Source organism: Bombina bombina, chromosome 1 (assembly GCF_027579735.1).
Source record: "Bombina bombina isolate aBomBom1 chromosome 1, aBomBom1.pri, whole genome shotgun sequence".
NCBI lineage: Eukaryota > Metazoa > Chordata > Amphibia > Anura > Bombinatoridae > Bombina > Bombina bombina.
In genome coordinates, this window is record NC_069499.1 from 813,487,493 (window position 1) to 813,505,022 (window position 17,530).

Sequence of the window (17,530 nt, forward strand, 5' to 3'; positions counted from 1 at the left end):
ACATGTTATAAGAGTAGATAAATAAGCGAGTCTGGGAAGCTGTAAAAATATTTGGCAAATACAGGAGATGCCTGGAAATAAGGGAGGGTTGGTGACCATATTGGTAACTCTTTACATAACTTCTCACAGTTGTTTGGCCAGATGTGTTTTATATATATATATATATATATATATATATATATATATGTTTTTTTTTTTATTTCTAATGTGATGACTTGACCTTTATGACTTGGTTTCCTGGTCACTTATTTTTCAAGTTAGGTTTGAACTCTATTTTTGTATTTATTTTTTTTATTACATTATTTTTCCTAGTTTAGAATTTTCTCTGCAGTCAGGATAATATACTAAGGTAATCGCAGAATTAATATTCTAACAATTTAAAATCATATTAATATCATCATATACAGTACATTTCATTCCTGATCTCCTTTCAATTACACTTCTTCAGGTTTGAAGAGCTTTTAAATAGCCAGCAGTGATTTGACCAATTTTAAGAACATTTTGTTCTATTAAATACTACAGCGGAGACTGTGACAATGCTTCAGATATATTTATGTGCTATTTCAATTCTTTCATATGGAAATATAATGAAACTGTGTGTTTAAGAAAGGAAAATAAAAAGAAATAAAAGAGTTTGCAATTGTATTTTCTTGTTTGACGCAGTTTATACAGGAGCTCTCATTCAAGGCATACATTTAGAAATGTTTAACAGAAAAAGAATACAGAATTTTGTCTTAGCAGTATAATGTAGTATCAGTGGGTCATTATCAATTACAAATAACAAGTGTCCACACACACACACATATACTGTATATATATATATATATATATATATATATATATATACACACATACATTGTATACATTGTGGGTGTGTATATATGTATATCTATCTATCTAAATATCTATATTGAATATATATATGTATTGTATAAATATATAAATCACAGAAATAGTCTGTACCCTCAAACTGGACTAGGTACAAGTCCCATGAACCTGCAAATCTCACATACAGCTGCACAGATTTCACAGGTCTCAGGCCAGTTAACAGCAGCCAAGCCTAGGTGCAAAGCCAACAACAACACATAAAAAGTCAAGCAAACAACTAGGTTTAAAGCAAAATGGAAGATCTAGTTACAGCATTTGGCCAAGTGATGATAGGCCCAGGACAACTTCGAAGTCTCATTCTCCCTAGGTCCCTGAACTGCAGGCTACACAATGCAGCCTTCAACCAAACCCACTGACATACAAACAAGGGTGACACAGGCCCTTTGTAATTTCCCTTGACACATACAAAACACGGAAATAAACTGCATTCTCTTCCATTTTGTTTTCAATCTAGATGTGTGCTTGCAAGAGAGTGCTAGATGTTTATATATATATATATATATATATATATCATATTAAAAAAATCAGTGATTGATTGCCCCCTTTTGATATGGTTAAAAAAGGCAAAGACCCAGATTCAAAGACTCTTAAGAGGTTGCCGAGATGCCTCATTGTAAAGGTGAGATGATGTGTGAAAAGTAATCACCCATTTTTTTTTTTTAAATGTCATTAGCATTTATATTTGATTGAGGTGCACAATACATGATATCTTGCGCATCAAAGGAGAAACACTGGCAACATGGAAAAATAATAGTAACAACCAAAACACTTGCAAAAACAATTTATGCAAAAGTTTTTAAAATATTTCCATGTATTTTGTGTTATGGTAAAGTTATCTCACTGGATAGAACAAAAGACATGTTCTCGGGCTGGCCATAGACATACCAAGGTGCTATATTGGTGTGGATGGGATTTTTCATCTATCCTCAATTCAGAATGTTGATTTTATAAAGACTCAATAGCCCATGTAAATTATATCATTTGGCCATTCTGTCTAATTATTTCAAAGCTGAAGAGGTTGTCTCCTTTTCAATGTAATGTCTCTTTAACTTTGCTTCTTTTTTTTTTTTTTTAACTATATTTTTTATTCAGTTTTGAATTTACAACATAAACAATAATCAGCAATTCTCAGAAGAAATACATATACAAAAAATAAAGAAGAGAGGAGGTCTCCTGTTAACACATAGATAATTAAAGGCATAAACTTTTTAAACCAGGTTTCAGTTTAACCGTTATCTGTTCGACATCTGCGGGAAGAGGGGGATGGGGGGGGGGGGCGGCACAGAGGGAGAGCGAGAGAAAGAGAGAGAGAGAGAAAAAAAAAAAAAAAAAGGAAAAGGGGGAAAGCCTTTCTTACCAGCGTCCTAATAAGACTGTCTCTGTATTTCTAAGGGGGTATATTAAATTATCTATTTCTTTCTGGGGGAAGATTTTGATGAATCTAGACCATTTCTGAAAAAAGAGAGTTATGTCTCTTTCGGAAGCCAGAGTTATGTCCAGCTGCTCGATGAGACATTGCTTTTTCATGTAGTTTTTAACTTCTGATATACTCGGGATTGAAGTGTCTCACCATTTATTAAGAATTAAATTCCTTGCAGCCAGAATTGTCATGTTTATTATTTTTTTAGAGTTATGAGTGGACGGGGGTTCAGCAAAGAAGATTACTTCTGCCAAGGAGAGAGAGAAAGAAGGAATTTTCAACACCCTAGTGAGCCAAAATTCTAATTTCCGCCAAAACTGCATTAATTGGGGACAGGTCCATATCATATGAACTAAGTCCGCCGCTGGGAGGGAACATTTTGGACACATATTAAAGTTGGAGTTATGCCATTTAAATCCTTTGAGCGGAGTGTAATAAGTTCTATACAATAGCTTGATGTGTGATTCCCTCCAGCTAGCAGACAAGGTAGTTTGTGTTATTGTAGCTATAGACTTTTCAACCTGGTTGGGGTCTATGTCTAGATCTTGCGATAGTAAATTCCATTTTTGCGTTATATACTCAAGATTAGATTCACCTTTCTGGCTGACCAGCAAGTTATACCAAGTTGAGATGGAGAATAGGTTATTTTTAACCAGAATAGGCCAGCTATCTAGTTTCCCCCAAGACCAGGACCAGCCATATTTGCTGATAAGCGAGAAAAGATAATGCCTAGCCTGTAGGTACGCAAAGAAATCTTTATTGCTTAGTTCAAATTCCTGTTTTAAGGTCTCAAAAGTTTTAATTAGACAGGCCTCCTGATTTATAAATTGTGTGAGGTAAGTCAATCCGAGGCTATTCCATCCCTGGAAGACCTGCGATTGGGTACCTCTTTGAAATTCCGGATTGCCACATAATCCTTGAAATTTCGGAATGGATAGGTCTATGCCTAATTTGTGTCCTAATTTTCTCCAAGCTTGTAATATTGTGTATATAGAGCTAAGGCATTTCACTTCCTTAGGAATCAGGTGCAGTGGGCAGTGAATTAACGCTGTAGGCTTATACGGATATAATATGTTTATTTCAAGAATGTTATTCGTGAAGTAATTCTTATTTAATAGCCAATCTATTACAGTTCGAGCTAAAAAGACCAAGCTGTAGCTATTGAGATCTGGTAAAGCCATGCCACCATATCTCCTGGGCAGATGCAGTCTAGAGATCGAAATTCGGGGCCTTTTGCACCTCCATAGGAAGTACCGAAGAGCCTTACATAGACTCTTCCAGTCTTTAGTTTTCAAGATAACTGGTACATTTTGCAAAGGGAAGAGGATCTTGGGAAGAAGGACCATCTTGAAAAGAGCAATTCGACCCGTCAATGAGAGGGGGAAATTTTGCCAGTTCTTCATATACTCTTTTACCTTAAGTAGGACTGGAGAGATATTAAGATCATACCACTCTCGTGGATTGGGGGAAACGTTAATGCCTAAATATCTGAAGTGAGATCTAACCTCATTAAAAGGTAAGTCAGTCATAGATGTCTCACTTTTCCTAATCCACATTAATTCTGATTTGGTCAGATTAATTTTATATCCCGTAAAGGCTCCAAAAGAGTTTGTAATCGAGAGTAATTTGGGGATATTGGATCTGGTATTTGAGACGTAGACCAGTACATCATCGGCATACAAAGCAATTTTTTGTTCCACTGACCCTATCTGAATACCTTGGAGATCTTTTCTTATTTTAAGGGCAAGAGGCTCAATGGCTAGGTCAAAGAGCAAAGGAGATAAGGGGCAGCCTTGTCTGGTGCCCCTTTGAAGTTTAATTGGACCAGATTCTAACTGGTTAATGGAAAGCTTGGTTGATGAGTTTTCACAGAGATTTTTAATAAAGTGTACAAAGTTATCCTTAAAACCAAAGGATAGCAAGGAAGACAGAATATGCCGATGATGTACTGAATCAAACGCCTTCTCTGCGTCTAAGGTTATTACCGCCAGGTCCATTTGATCTTGAGATGGTGTTTCCACAGAGTTATTGAAATAGTCAAGGATCAGAAAGAGTTCTCTGATTTTAGCTGTTAAATTGTGTTTGTTTAGAAACCCCGCCTGGTCCTCATTAATGAGAGGCCCAATCTCACTCTGTAATCTTTTGGCTAGGATCGAGGTCAATAGTTTGTAATCAGAGTTTAGTAATGCTATGGGCCGATAGGCCTCCTTTTTTAGAGGATTTTTACCTTGCTTTAAAATCAGTGAGGTCGTGGAGGCGGAGAAGGATATAGGAATAGGGTTCCTTTCTATGTAAAAGTAATTAAAGAGTGTCTTTAAGTGTGGGGTGACAATCGGTGCCAGCAACTTGTAAAACTCATTAGGCAATGAGTCCGGCCCAGGAGCTTTGTCTGATCGGAGTTCCTTAATGGTTTGAAGGATCTCTTGATCCGATATAGGGGTATTAATTTTATTTACTGCCTCTTCCGTAAGTACTGGGTGGTCCAGGCCTTCCCAGAAATCTCTTGAGGCTACCATATCAGATTCCTTAAAGGAATAAATTCCTTTATAGTAATCTGAGAAAGTTTCTAGTATTTCTTTCGAATCATTAATCAAAGAGTCAGATTCTAGCAACGAGTCAATTGAGGAATTCCCTTGTACATTCTTATATAGACTGGCCAAGAATTTACCGGCTTTGTCCCCATGGCGATAGAACTTTGTTTTAGATCTTAAGTCGGCTTGGACCGTGTTGTGGATCAGTAAGGTATCTCTCTCTCTCTTGGCATTAGAATATTGTCTCCACTTTAGAGGGGTGGGATGGGATAAATATCTGTTATAGGAATTGGTCAAGGCTTTAAATGCTTGATTCTGTCTAAGACTGGTTTTCTTTTTTAGTTTGACCATATATGCAATAATCTCCCCCCTCATTACGGCTTTACCCGCTTCCCATAAAGAAATTGGATTATTGACTGAGCCCAAATTTAAAGAAAAAAATTTGTTCATTTTATTCATTAGCCAGTTTTTAAACTTTAAATTGCATGATAAAAATTTTGGGAAGAAAAACCGCCGTGAGGGGTGCATTTTACCACAGATAGGGATCTCTAGTAAGATTGGGGCATGGTCTGAAATGGTTATTTGTGCAATCTTAGTAGTAGAGCCTATCTTTATAACTTTATCACTAACTAGAAATAAGTCTATTCTTGAAAGAGAGTTGGCGTTTCTGGCCTTGCACGTATAGTCTCTTTGATCTGGATGTTGTAATCTCCATAAGTCTTTAAGAGCCAAGTTGCTCTCTAAAGTTCTAAACATTCTGGCCTCTAGCTTATCTCTCTTAGATTGCGAGCAGGTATTTTCTTTCCCCCTATGCCTGTCAATGGGTATTCGAGGTACCATATTGAAGTCCCCTGCTAATATGACAATCCCTTCCCCCATTTGTAGAATATTAGTTTGGACCGAGTCCCAAAATTTAGAGTCGAAGTTATTGGGGGCATAAATATTACAGAGTATATAGACAGAATTTGCCAGTTTGATCTTCAAAATTAAAATTCTACTATTTGAGTCAAGATATTTCGCTAATATTTCGTAGGCTAGCCTCTTCCCCAGTAAAATAGCCACTCCCCGCTTCCTACCAATGCTAGGTACATAGAATACCTCTTTCACCCAAGAGGTTTTTAGTTTAGCCGATTCGTCTGCATTAAGATGAGTCTCTTGTATAAAAGATATATCGGTATTATGTTTCCTCAGCTGCAAAACTATAGCCTTGCGCTTTATTGGAGAGGAGATACCCCCAACGTTCCAGGACGTTAAAATGAATTTACCTATTTTAGACATCGCTTAAAAAGAAAGTTGAGGATAGGATGTAAATAATTAATATATAAACAAATAATAACATGATAGATTTGAAAGAGAGGGAAAGGGGAAAAAAAAAAAAAAAAGGAGGAAAAAGAAAGGGGAGGAAATTTTCCCTCCTCTCTCTTATCTCTCTCTCTCCCTCTTAAAAGAAAAAATAAATGTATTGCCCTCCCATCCCCGTCCCCAGAAGAGTAATTCTCCTTAAGACTTAGTGCAGAAAAAGAAAAAGAAAAGAAAACAGAACCAATCATTTTTGTTTATCAGAAATATGAGTGAGTATATTTAGACTACTAATAAACCTGTTATCCTATTTAGCAACTTTTTCCATAAAAAACTTTTCTGCCTCCGCAGCGGTCTCATAAAAATATATGTGGCCCTGAAATTCTATTTTGAGTTTGGCCGGATATAGTACAGTGGCAAAAATGCCTTCTTTAATTAGTCTGCCGCATATTGGGGTGAGTTCTCTTCTTTTCAGAGAGGTAGCATATGCAAAGTCTTGAAAGATTGATATTTTAGTCCCATCCAAAAGCACAGGCAAATTCTTACGTGATAATTGCATGATTCTGAGCTTATCTTGATAGCTCAAATATCGTACAATTATAGGTCTGGGCCTAGCTTTGTTTCCTTCTACGTCCCTTATTCTCCCCAATCTATGGGCTCTCTCTATTACCAGGGGTAGCAACTCTTGTGGAAAGTTTAGTAGCTTAGGGAGAGATTCAGCTGCAAATTTCTGAAGATCTAAATAATCTGAAGTTTCAGGGACCCCTATTATCCTGACATTATTCCTTCTTGATCGATTTTCTAGATCTTCGATCTTGTTCTGTAATTCCCTTTTAGAACTAGTATTTGCCTGTATTTTAGTGCTTTGAACTGATGTGAGATCTTCGAGGTCGGAGACTCTTTGCTCCGCTTCTTCGATTCTCATCGTAAATTGTTTAACCTCATTAGAGAGCAAGTTAAGATCTTGTTTTATTTCTATCCGAAGTAATTCAAATTTTGGATTTAGAGCTTCTGAGATACTATTCACTAGCCCTTGCGAGTCTGTGCCCACACTGAACCTTCTGGTAGAACTAGGTTCAGGGTGCAGTTCAACCGAGGTTTCTGACGGGGCTTTGTTCTTCCTTTCCTTGGCTCTGGAAGTCATGGCCGGTGGAGTGCTTTTGTGAGTGGTTGGTGGATTTAAAAATCTATCCATAAATAAGTGCGGCTAAAGACTGAAGTGAGGAGTGAGTGGAAGGGGGAAGAAAAAAAAAAAAAAGGGGAGGAGGGGGAGGCAGAGTGGGGGAGAGAGAGAGAGAGAGCCAATTGGTCAATCCCCCCTCTCCTCCGTCTCCCTCCCTCCCTCCTGTGGGGGAGAAAAAATGTGCTGTGACTTAAGGTGATAATAACGCAGTGAGCTCAAGTGGATAAGTGCCTAAGTGAAGAGAAAAAAAAGAAAAAAAAGAAAAAAAAAAAAAAAAAAGAAAAAAAAAAAAGAAAAAAGTGAAGGATCCAAGAAAAATACAAAGAAGTGTTCTAGTAGTGACTGTGAAGAAAAGAAGTGATCTAGGCCGACCAGGGTTATTCTCTCCCAGAAAATAAACTATAAGATTGCTACGTTTAAACTAGAACAGAGCCCTCTAGTGATTTAATGCACCTTTTGGACTATTAAGGTTTTCCCCAATGGGAGCCTTCTAGGCTTAGATATCTCAGATAGAGTACAGTGTGCACAAGGTAATATTAGCTTTGCCTATATTAGTTTTAACCCTAAGGATGGCACTGACCTTTTAAGACATATGAGAGTATTTGTTATTTAAGGGAAAAAGTGAATTAATAATCACCCTCAATTTGAGACATATTAATCAACCTCAGAATACATGTATGAGAGCAAAGAAAAAAAAAAAAATAGGAGAATTATCTACTTATATACTTTCAGTATAGTCTTAACTGTTCGTGCTTCAGAGCTATTAACTGAATTAATATATCAGAACACAACGCCTGTACTCCAATACTAATTACTTCAAGCAAAGAAAAAAAAACCAATAGCTTAAAAACATGCTTATCTTAGCAAAGCTGTATCATGTTATCATTGTGTCTTAGGGAGTAAAGATTTAAGAGGAATAGTCCCCCCTAGGCCGTGTCCAAAAAACTTGTCCAGTTATTTTTACACAATAATGTTCCTCATATATTTGCAGATAGTGCTACAAAGACCCAGATCACCCTTTTTAGGGCAATAGCTTTAACTTTGGGGCAGATAGGACTTTTCCAAAAGAATCCAAACCTTCGGACACTGAAACCCAGTAGATACAGGCCTTGACTCAAACAAAGTTATTTTGAATGGGAATTTTACAAAAACACCCCCTTGAGTTCACCTACAAGTTGGAGAAATTTAAACAGATAACTAGGGCCACAGTTTGTGCCTATTTATAGTTCCATCCAGTTTTTGCCTTTTTAGCTTAGTGTTAACTGCTAACAGGGAAACAGAGAGAAGTCAACAATCCTTAGGTGCCTTTGCAGCCAGTCTCGCTCACAGGGTGCATGTGTGTAGAATAAGATAAGAGAGCAGGCTTATAACTGTTCTGCACTCACCCCTCTTCGAGGATACCACCTTCAATGTTAGCCGTTGACTCTTGTATGCTTGTGAACGCTGATCACAGGTGGCCGGCCTCTTCATCCAGGGGGGCAAGAGACAGTGGCAATTCTGCTCCCTTTCCTCCAAAGCTCCAGATTCTGAAAGGTGTGTAGTGATGGTAGAGGAGGGATCCTGGGCAGCAAGCCAGTAAGGAGACAGATACCTATGGACCCGCCAGTCCCGCCGGTCCTGCCGGACCCAACCGCAAGGCGAACGGGCACACTCCTGGGCTGCAAACAGACCGTGCTGTGTTTGTTTCAAGTTTCCTCTCCCCCCGCGCAGCACCGGTGGGGGGGGGGAGGGCTGAAGAGAGTTGCTCGATATCCTCTAAGCAGACGGGTATCTTTGGGCTATCTACCCCCTCTCACGCAGCTTCGGTGGGAGAGGGGGGACTGCCGCTAAAGGTGGTGGGGCTCAGAGTAGCTCCTGCACGCGGTGTCCTGCGTGGGGCTTCTGAGTTAAGCTGTGTTAAGACAGGGCAGGTGACGGGCGCTGCGGGAATCCCTCAGGGCTCGGTACACAGTTCGAGCCAGATGCAGGTGTCTTCCCCTCGGTTGCAGAGGGCCGTGGCGCGCGAGGAATCACCGCCAGTGGGTTACCTGCAGGACACAGGTGCTTGCGTTGCACAACCTGAACGCAGGCTCCTCCTACGGAACCAACTTTGCTTCTTTTTTTGTATATATTAGATCAGTTTGATGGATTTTTTTAATTACATTTTGTTCTGTAATGTTTTGAAGGTGTTTTTGCTTTTGTGATGCTGGTTTCCTTGTCAGTGGAATTAATTCTATGGGGTAAATTTATCATGGTACGGACAGACATGATCCGCTTCAGCGAATCATGTCCGCCACACATCGATAAATGCCGACAGCATACGCGGTCGGCATTTATCATTGCACCAGCAGTTCTTGTGAACTGCTGATACAATACCGCCTCCTGCAGATTCACGGCCAATCGGTCGCTAGCAGGGGGTGTCAATCAACCCGATCGTATTCGATCAGTCTGATTGCTGTCCACCACCTCAGAGGTGGCGGACGAGTTAAGGAGCAGCGGTCTTAGGACCGCTTCTTCTTAGCTTCCACTTCAGGCAGAGAAGTTAACTGTTATGGGATTACAATGGAGAGTAACTTACAATACATAATTGTGACAAAGGATGGGTACTAATTTGTTGTTATGTTGCAAGAAATTTTCCCATAAGATATTGGTTTCATGAATGAGTTTTATTGAATCTAGTCCATTGTCTCTGTTCGCTAAGCCTTGCTAATTAGTGCATATATAGCGCACAACATTTTCATGTCCCTGCATAGAAAGCTGCTGCTGCTACTACTACTACAATTATTATTATTATTATTAATAATATATTATACTAATTTAACCAGTCTCTCCCATGCACCCAGTCCACTTGAATATCAAAGCTATCATAAAAAACATTGTTACTAAGTTTTCCCACAATTCCACTCTCCCAATCTCACTCTCCATCATACTCACCCATATTTTTACTATTTGAATTACTCAGCTAAACAATTAATCTTGCAAGCCATTCAGTCACTAACCAACTTAACAATTTTCTATCTATTTAGTCCCCAAATCAATGTCACCTTTTTATTAATTGAACACCTTTTTCTTCAAATGTTTAGTTAAAAAACAAAATACACAACTGTTGGTTTAGAATTGTGTACTTGTTTATGACTTAACTATACTGGTTTTGCATTTGGCAGACAGAAATGTGACACAGCCATGGGTACTTTATGTGAAAGGTTGCACATAAAATTTCAGAATTTGACGAGCTCTTATTAAACTGCATTAACTCTGTCAGTGTTCTCTTTGTTTTCAAAATGCCAAATGAATTATGGAGCAGCCATTTGACAGCGACCATTAAAAGCCACTGGCTGAAAGCTGCTTGCAGGCTGTCAAATGCCTTTTCATATATTACACCATAGATCCTTACCTTTTAGTAAGAGTCTTAGAGAATTTTCAAAGCATTTTTTAGTTAAAAAGTAGCATACTTTAACACTTAGAAAAGAGACAATTTTATGCAACAAAAATTGTTTTTGTTTTATTATATATTGGTTTATTTAACAATCTAATACAGAGCGACAATTAATGAATAATAAAAATTGGAAAACAGAGTTTCAAAAGACAAGAAGAAAAAATAAAATGTACTTATCCTGATAAATGTATTTCTTTCATGATGGTAAGAGAGTCCACAAGTCATTGTGTTTAGGAATTCTTCTCCTAGTGGTCAGGAGGGGGAATTCCCACATGTAATTACTTGTGGACTCTCATCATCTAAATTAAATAAATATGCTGATTTCAGTTAATTATATGTGTACATGCAATATTTTATCTATATCTAAAATTATTCCATTGCCTATATTATCCATACAAATTTAAGGGCCACTAACGATTGATCACATAAGTAATGGTGGGGAAGAGTTAATTGAAATGTGACTGCTGTTTTTGTTCATTTTTAAAATATTGCATTATACAAAGATAACAGTATTAAAAGAAACAATAAACATTTTGAGAATGCAATTTTAAATGTAATTTTAAATGCTTAACTAGATGTACTCAAAAAAATAACTACTGTATACATTTTTTTTTTATTTTGTGCCACTTCATTTAACTATGGAAAAGGTGGGTTTCAAATTTTAGAAATTGGAAGAGCACATTATAGGCTTCATAAGCCTAACCCTGCTACATGTCTGTCCTTAAAGGGACATAAAACACAATTTTCTTTCATGATTCAGCTAGAGCATACAGTTTAAAAGAAAATTTCCAATTAACTTCTCTCCTCCTCTCCCTGGTTTCCTGGAGCTGTTACAGGTGCTGAGCAGAGGCCGGTGGCTCTCTGCCCTGTTGCCAGCGCTTCTGCTGGGGCGGCTCCCTTGTCCAAGTCTATAAGCTCAAGGCCAGGCTGCTGATCTGTATCTAGCAGCTTGTCGTCTCTTATGCTCTGTTGCCACTCATCTGAGGCAAACCTCCATGATTCCCAGAGTGCTGCACCACAGTTCCGTGCAGACTCCGTGGCATGCTGCAGAACTCGGTCTAGCAGCCTCTTGTATGCCTTTTCCAGTTCCCATTCTTGGACAATAAGCGATACCATATCGGATACCAGCCAGGGTACCCCCGAGAGATCCAACAGCTGCTCTCGGGAGAGATCAATGTTCGTTACTCTCAGTTTTGCCCGCTCCCAAATTCTGGGTCTTCTGTCAACTTTTCCAATAGTAACCCAGGGCCGCCAAAGCCCTCTGTGGGGGAGCAATCCTCCAGCCATGGCCGTGCTTGCATACCGAGCCATCGGAGGTCCCAGTAGCCGTCCTCCACCAACATCTCTGCCCGGACCAGTCGATCAAGTTCCGATAGCCATTCCTCCATTGGCTGCTCTCCCAGGAAAAGCACTCGCAAGTCCCACCGGACCCAGTACCTCTCATCATCTGTGGGGAGGACCTTTCCATCACAATCCTTTTCTTGTTGAGGCCTCTCCCTCCATAGTTGCCAGTGGACAATGCTCTTGCAGCTCAGCTGGTCCAGTTCAGAACCAGGACCGTCCAGCTGGGTCAGTGCCTCCTGTACTCTCCTTAGGTAATCGGCTTCCATAGTTACCAGCTACTGTGGCCCTTCTCTGTCAGCAGGAATTGTGTGAAAGAAGCATATCCCACTGCTGCCAGCCAATGTGACGGATACCCCAGCTACCCTGACTGGGTAGCTCCGCCAAACGGGTCCTGCTTCCTCCCTGCCGACTGCAGCTATGTAGCTGGCAAGTGACCACAGCATGTAGCCACCCCTGATGCCTGACAGCACCAGTACTCAGTGTTCCACCCTGTGGCAGACTCTAGCTACCCCGACTGGAGGGTCCTTCCTTTGCCTGGAACAGGCTGCTATGTAGCCCAGGAAAGTGATTTTAGCTGGAGCTCACCCAAATAACTAGACAGACTAGCATTCAGATGCCGCAGTCCAAAAAGCGACGTGATTCGTTATTGGGGACCGGAGATACAACCCGTTGAAGTTATGGGGGTAGGGGTGTCCAAAACCCCCGGTTCCAAAGCAGCTCCCATCCGGTAATTTCCCCACCTCTTGTCCTCCTTAGGGGCTACTAATCACCAAAAGAGCGGAGCTCTGGGGCACATGGTTGCTGGAGCGACCAGGGGTAAAGTTAGCGGGTGTCCTGCTGTCCTGTGGCCGACCGGGAGTTCCAGGAGCCCGGACAGCCTGAGAGGGGTAAGGCGGGTGTCCATTGTGAGGCGGCCGACTGGGAGTTCCAGGAGCCCAGCCAGCCTAGGAGGGTTTTCCAGGTCATAGACCAGCTCTTCTCTAAACAAGTTTGGAACACAAAACCATGCAAACAAAAGCTTCCAGAGATTGTGGTTGCTCTGAGGAGCCCAAAACCACTGAGAAACAACAGGGGTGAGGTTGTAGGGGGTGGGGGGTAGCCTTAGCTGTCTGGTATCCGTGACAGAGGGTTTTCCTGGTCATACACCAGCTCTTCACAAAACAAGCAAACAAAAGCTTCCAGAGATGGTGGTTGCTCTGAGGAGCCCAAAACCACTGAGAAACAACAGGGGTGAGGTTGTAGGGGGTGGGGGGGGGTAGCCTTAGCTGTCTGGTATCTGTGACAGAAATCCTTTACAATCGTATGTGGCTACTGAGGAACTTTTGAGGTAAAATATCTTTCTTTTTTACATAGAGATGGTCAGGTGATATTTTCTAGTCACCTTTTTACAGCTGTGCTGTAGCACTTTCAAGTGTTTAAACATTTGGGTATTATGGCCCTTTAAAATAAATTAATAAATAAATGGGTTTTTTTCATGTCCTGTTGCAGTGTACAAGCCCCCCCCCCCCTCCCCCCATGCAGGGCATCTTGCTTAAAAAGACAGTGTACTGTATGATTTCCTTCTCTTTAATGCATTCCTAGTGATCCAATTTAGCTGATGGAATGTATTAAACAGTTTATAAATAGCTTGTTTACTTTTATTTTGTCATTTGAAATAGCTGATTTTTCCTATTTCACTACTGAAGTATGGGTTATAGAAAAGCTATGTAAACATTACAATTTCATATAAATTACATTCCTAGTGATGTGTTTGAGAGATAGCTATTGAAATGTTTATTTTCAATTGCACCTTTGAAGATAAGGAGCCCACTGATGATAGATAGATAGATAGATAGATAGATAGATAGATGATAGGAAAATAAACCTAATTAAATAAACCATACATTTATACAGCTGGTATAACAAATCACTGGAAACTAATTAAGGGGAAACTAATTTTATAGTATATTGCATCTTTAAAGAAGCACTAGCCTTGCATATATATTTTTTTTCCATGTATCAGTTCAAGTTTTTTCCCTATAATAACTAACGACACTACACTGCTTGAACATTGTTTTATATAAAAAATGTTATTCCGTTCACATATTATTCTGCATTGCAAGCATCAGAGGCTGGACCCTTATCTTCTTTGGCCCTGAAATATATTCATTTTATATGTAAAAAGGATTTGGTCACTTCTTACATTCTATAGTAATTCAGAATAAAAAAAATAATATCATTCAACAAAACAGCAGAATAAAGAATAATATTATCATTCAACAAAACAGCAGAATAAAGAATAATATTATGATTCAACAAAACAGCAGAATAAAGAATAATATTATCATTCAACAAAACAGCAGAATAAAGAATAATATTATGATTCAACAAAACAGCTTGGTTAATCCAAAAGAGCAGATATTAGGAGTCCGCATCTCTTTATTATAACCTACTAATTGTTACAGGGAGAGGCGTACTGTATATAGAATGTCAAGATGAGAGCTAAGAACTTAATGTTAAAAATAAAACAAACAAAAATAAAAAATATAAAAAAAATGAAACACTAATTTCTAATACGCCGCTTCAGGGTTAATTAAGTCTACCTAGCACAATTATATGAGCTGTGCATGGGTTAATTTGCAAGGTTTGGAAGCGTAAATGAAAGGTTAGAGTTTGGCAGGATAAAAAGGGCACTCTGGATCATTGCCTCTACTTAACTAACCTTTAAGAGTGCAATTAACATTTAAAGAAAATAAAGTTTTTAGGAATGTTATAAAATAATTGCCAAATTTTTAATGGTTTGTGTTCCTGTAACAGCTCCTTAATGTATTGTGGTGCTGACTATCAGCATATTATGAAGTGACCTCTCTTTATAGCGCACACTGCCTTGTAAAGGTGAAATAGCATGACTGGGAGCCAAACTATAATACACTTACATACAATATCCCCAAACACATGACTGTATAAAGCCATAGAGAGGTAGGAAAATCAGCTTTGCACTATCATAATTATTTAAAGGGACACTGAACCCAAAAATTTTCTTTTGTTATTCAGATAGAGCATGCAATTTTAAGCAACTTTCTAATTTACTCCTATTATCATTTTTTCTTCGTTCACTTGCTATCTTTATTTGGAAAAGAAGGCATCTAAGCTTTTTTTTTGTTCAGAACTCTGGACAGCACTTTTTTATTGGTGTATGAATTTATCCACCAATCAGCAAGAATAACCCAGGTTATTCACCAAAAATGGGCCGGCATCTAAACTTACATTCTTGCATTTCAAATAAAGATACCAAGAGAATGAAGAAAATTTGATAATAGGCATAAATTAGAAAGTTGCTTAAAATTGCATGCTCTATCTGAATCACGGAAGAAAAAATTTGGGTTTAGTGTCCCTTTAAAGTATGGGACAAAAATTGAAGTATATATTTTTTTCAGATTTGGTATAAAATGTGTGCTGAGGATAACACTAAGAAAAATCTTTGTTGTTGAGAAATAGTTATATACAGAAAATAATAATAATGTAAATGTAGGTCTGTATGAAGGGACAGGGGGATTAAAAAAAGATGAAAATAAATAGATTGTATGCAGACAAAAGAAGAACCAATGCTGTGTATATGTTGCAGATAGAACAAGCATTACAGGGATAGTATACACAAATGTTCTTATAACTGCATTAATAGACCCCACTATAAAGAAGAATATGCACAGATACGGACATAAACATCCAGTATAAAACCTTTTCAAAACTTACCTAGCAGCTCCCAATTTAGCACTGTTTATGAGCTTAGGCTGTGACACCCACTTAAAGGGACAGTCTAGTCCAAAAAAAACTTTCATGATTCAGATAGAGCATGTAATTTTAAACAATTTTCCAATTTACTTTTATCACCAATTTTCTTTGTTCTCTTGGTATTCTTAGTTGAAAGCTTAACCTAGGAGGTTCATATGCTAATTTCTTAGACCTTGAAGGCCGTCTCTTAAGAATGCATTTTAACAGGTTTTTCACCACTAGAGGGTGTTAGTTCATGTTTTTCATATAGATAACACTGTGCTCATGCACATGAAGTTACCCGGGAGCCATCACTGATTGGCAAAACTGCAAGTCTGTCAAAAGAACTGAAATAAAGGGGCAGTTTGCAGAGGCTTAGATACAAGATAATCACAGAGGTAAAAAATAAATAAATATAACTGTGTTGGTTATGCTAAACTGGGGAATGGGTAAAAAAGGGATTATCTATCTTTTAAAACAATAACAATTCTGGTGTAGACTGTCCCTTTAAATGGGCTGATAAAACATGAAGATCAGACACTCCTCCCCTCTCTTGCATATGAAACGACCCATTAGACAAACAGGAATCTGTAAACCTCAGTATACATCTAAAACTTTGGGGCTTGGTTTACAAAAATACTCCCAGATGGGCTATATACGGTAAATGGATAATCTACAAAATATTTCTGCAATGAAAAATGTAGTGCACAATGTCCCTTTAAGATCATGGAAGCCAACTTAGCTTCCATGAAAATATTTGCAGAGTTGCCTCCTATCCATTTCCATTACCCACCTTTAAGGGACAGGAAAAAAACAACTAGTAATAATATATTTGTTTTCTGCTGTATTTCAATAAATTAAAATACTAGGTGAGTGAAAACAATTGAATTAACATCTTGTTTAATGCAATTATTTATAAATAACTAAACTACCCCTATCAGTTGCTTTATTTGGAGGAGCGAATTAGAACTTGTTAACAGAGTATGCAGAGCTAGGAACTATTTAGTTAGCAAAATAACCACTGTTTTGTAGCTTGTTATCTGATAAGCTCTTCTGAAGTCAATAAGGGACAGATTTGTAGCAGGAATAGGTTTAGGATATCTACAGTGTACATAGTTACATTTCAGGGAACTGGTCAAAATAAATAACAAAAGTTGTTTATTGTGCATTATCAAACACTTTATATTACAATGTCAACGTGTTTGGTGTCGGTCTAATCATTATGTATCATCCTTCGGTGTACCTCTTAGATTTTGATAACCTACCTGTACTGCCTTTCACCCAGCAAAAGCTTTTGTGGGATGGGTGCAGGTGGAAGATGTCATACAGTAATTCTATTCTAGTGAGGCATCTACCAGATGGAGGGCAGTAGCTGCATTTTAAAAGGCAGGACGGGGAACACATGGAGCTACAAAAATATAAAAATGATGGCTTTGTAGCAGATGGTACCTAGTAACCAACTTTTCGTTGTGGGGGGGGGAAATCCACTTTGCAGCACAGCAATCAAGTAAGCAGGTTATGGGTATACGGACCACATTTACCTACAGTTACCATAGAGCTTCCCCAAAATACCACTTGTACACTGCTAAAATATGCAGAAAAGAATTATTATATCATCCAGTCCAAGCTGTAAACTGTAGGAGATGCATAAAGGGTTTACAAAATTACATAACTATGGTATTCTGCTATTATGATGTGAA

At 38.6% G+C, this 17,530-nt stretch overlaps 1 protein-coding gene across 1 annotated transcript in view; it reads left to right on the forward strand.

Moving 5' to 3' along the window:
- The window catches only part of DIAPH2 (diaphanous related formin 2), a 2,325,141-nt gene that overhangs the window by 1,193,136 nt on the left and 1,114,475 nt on the right, over positions 1-17,530 (forward strand).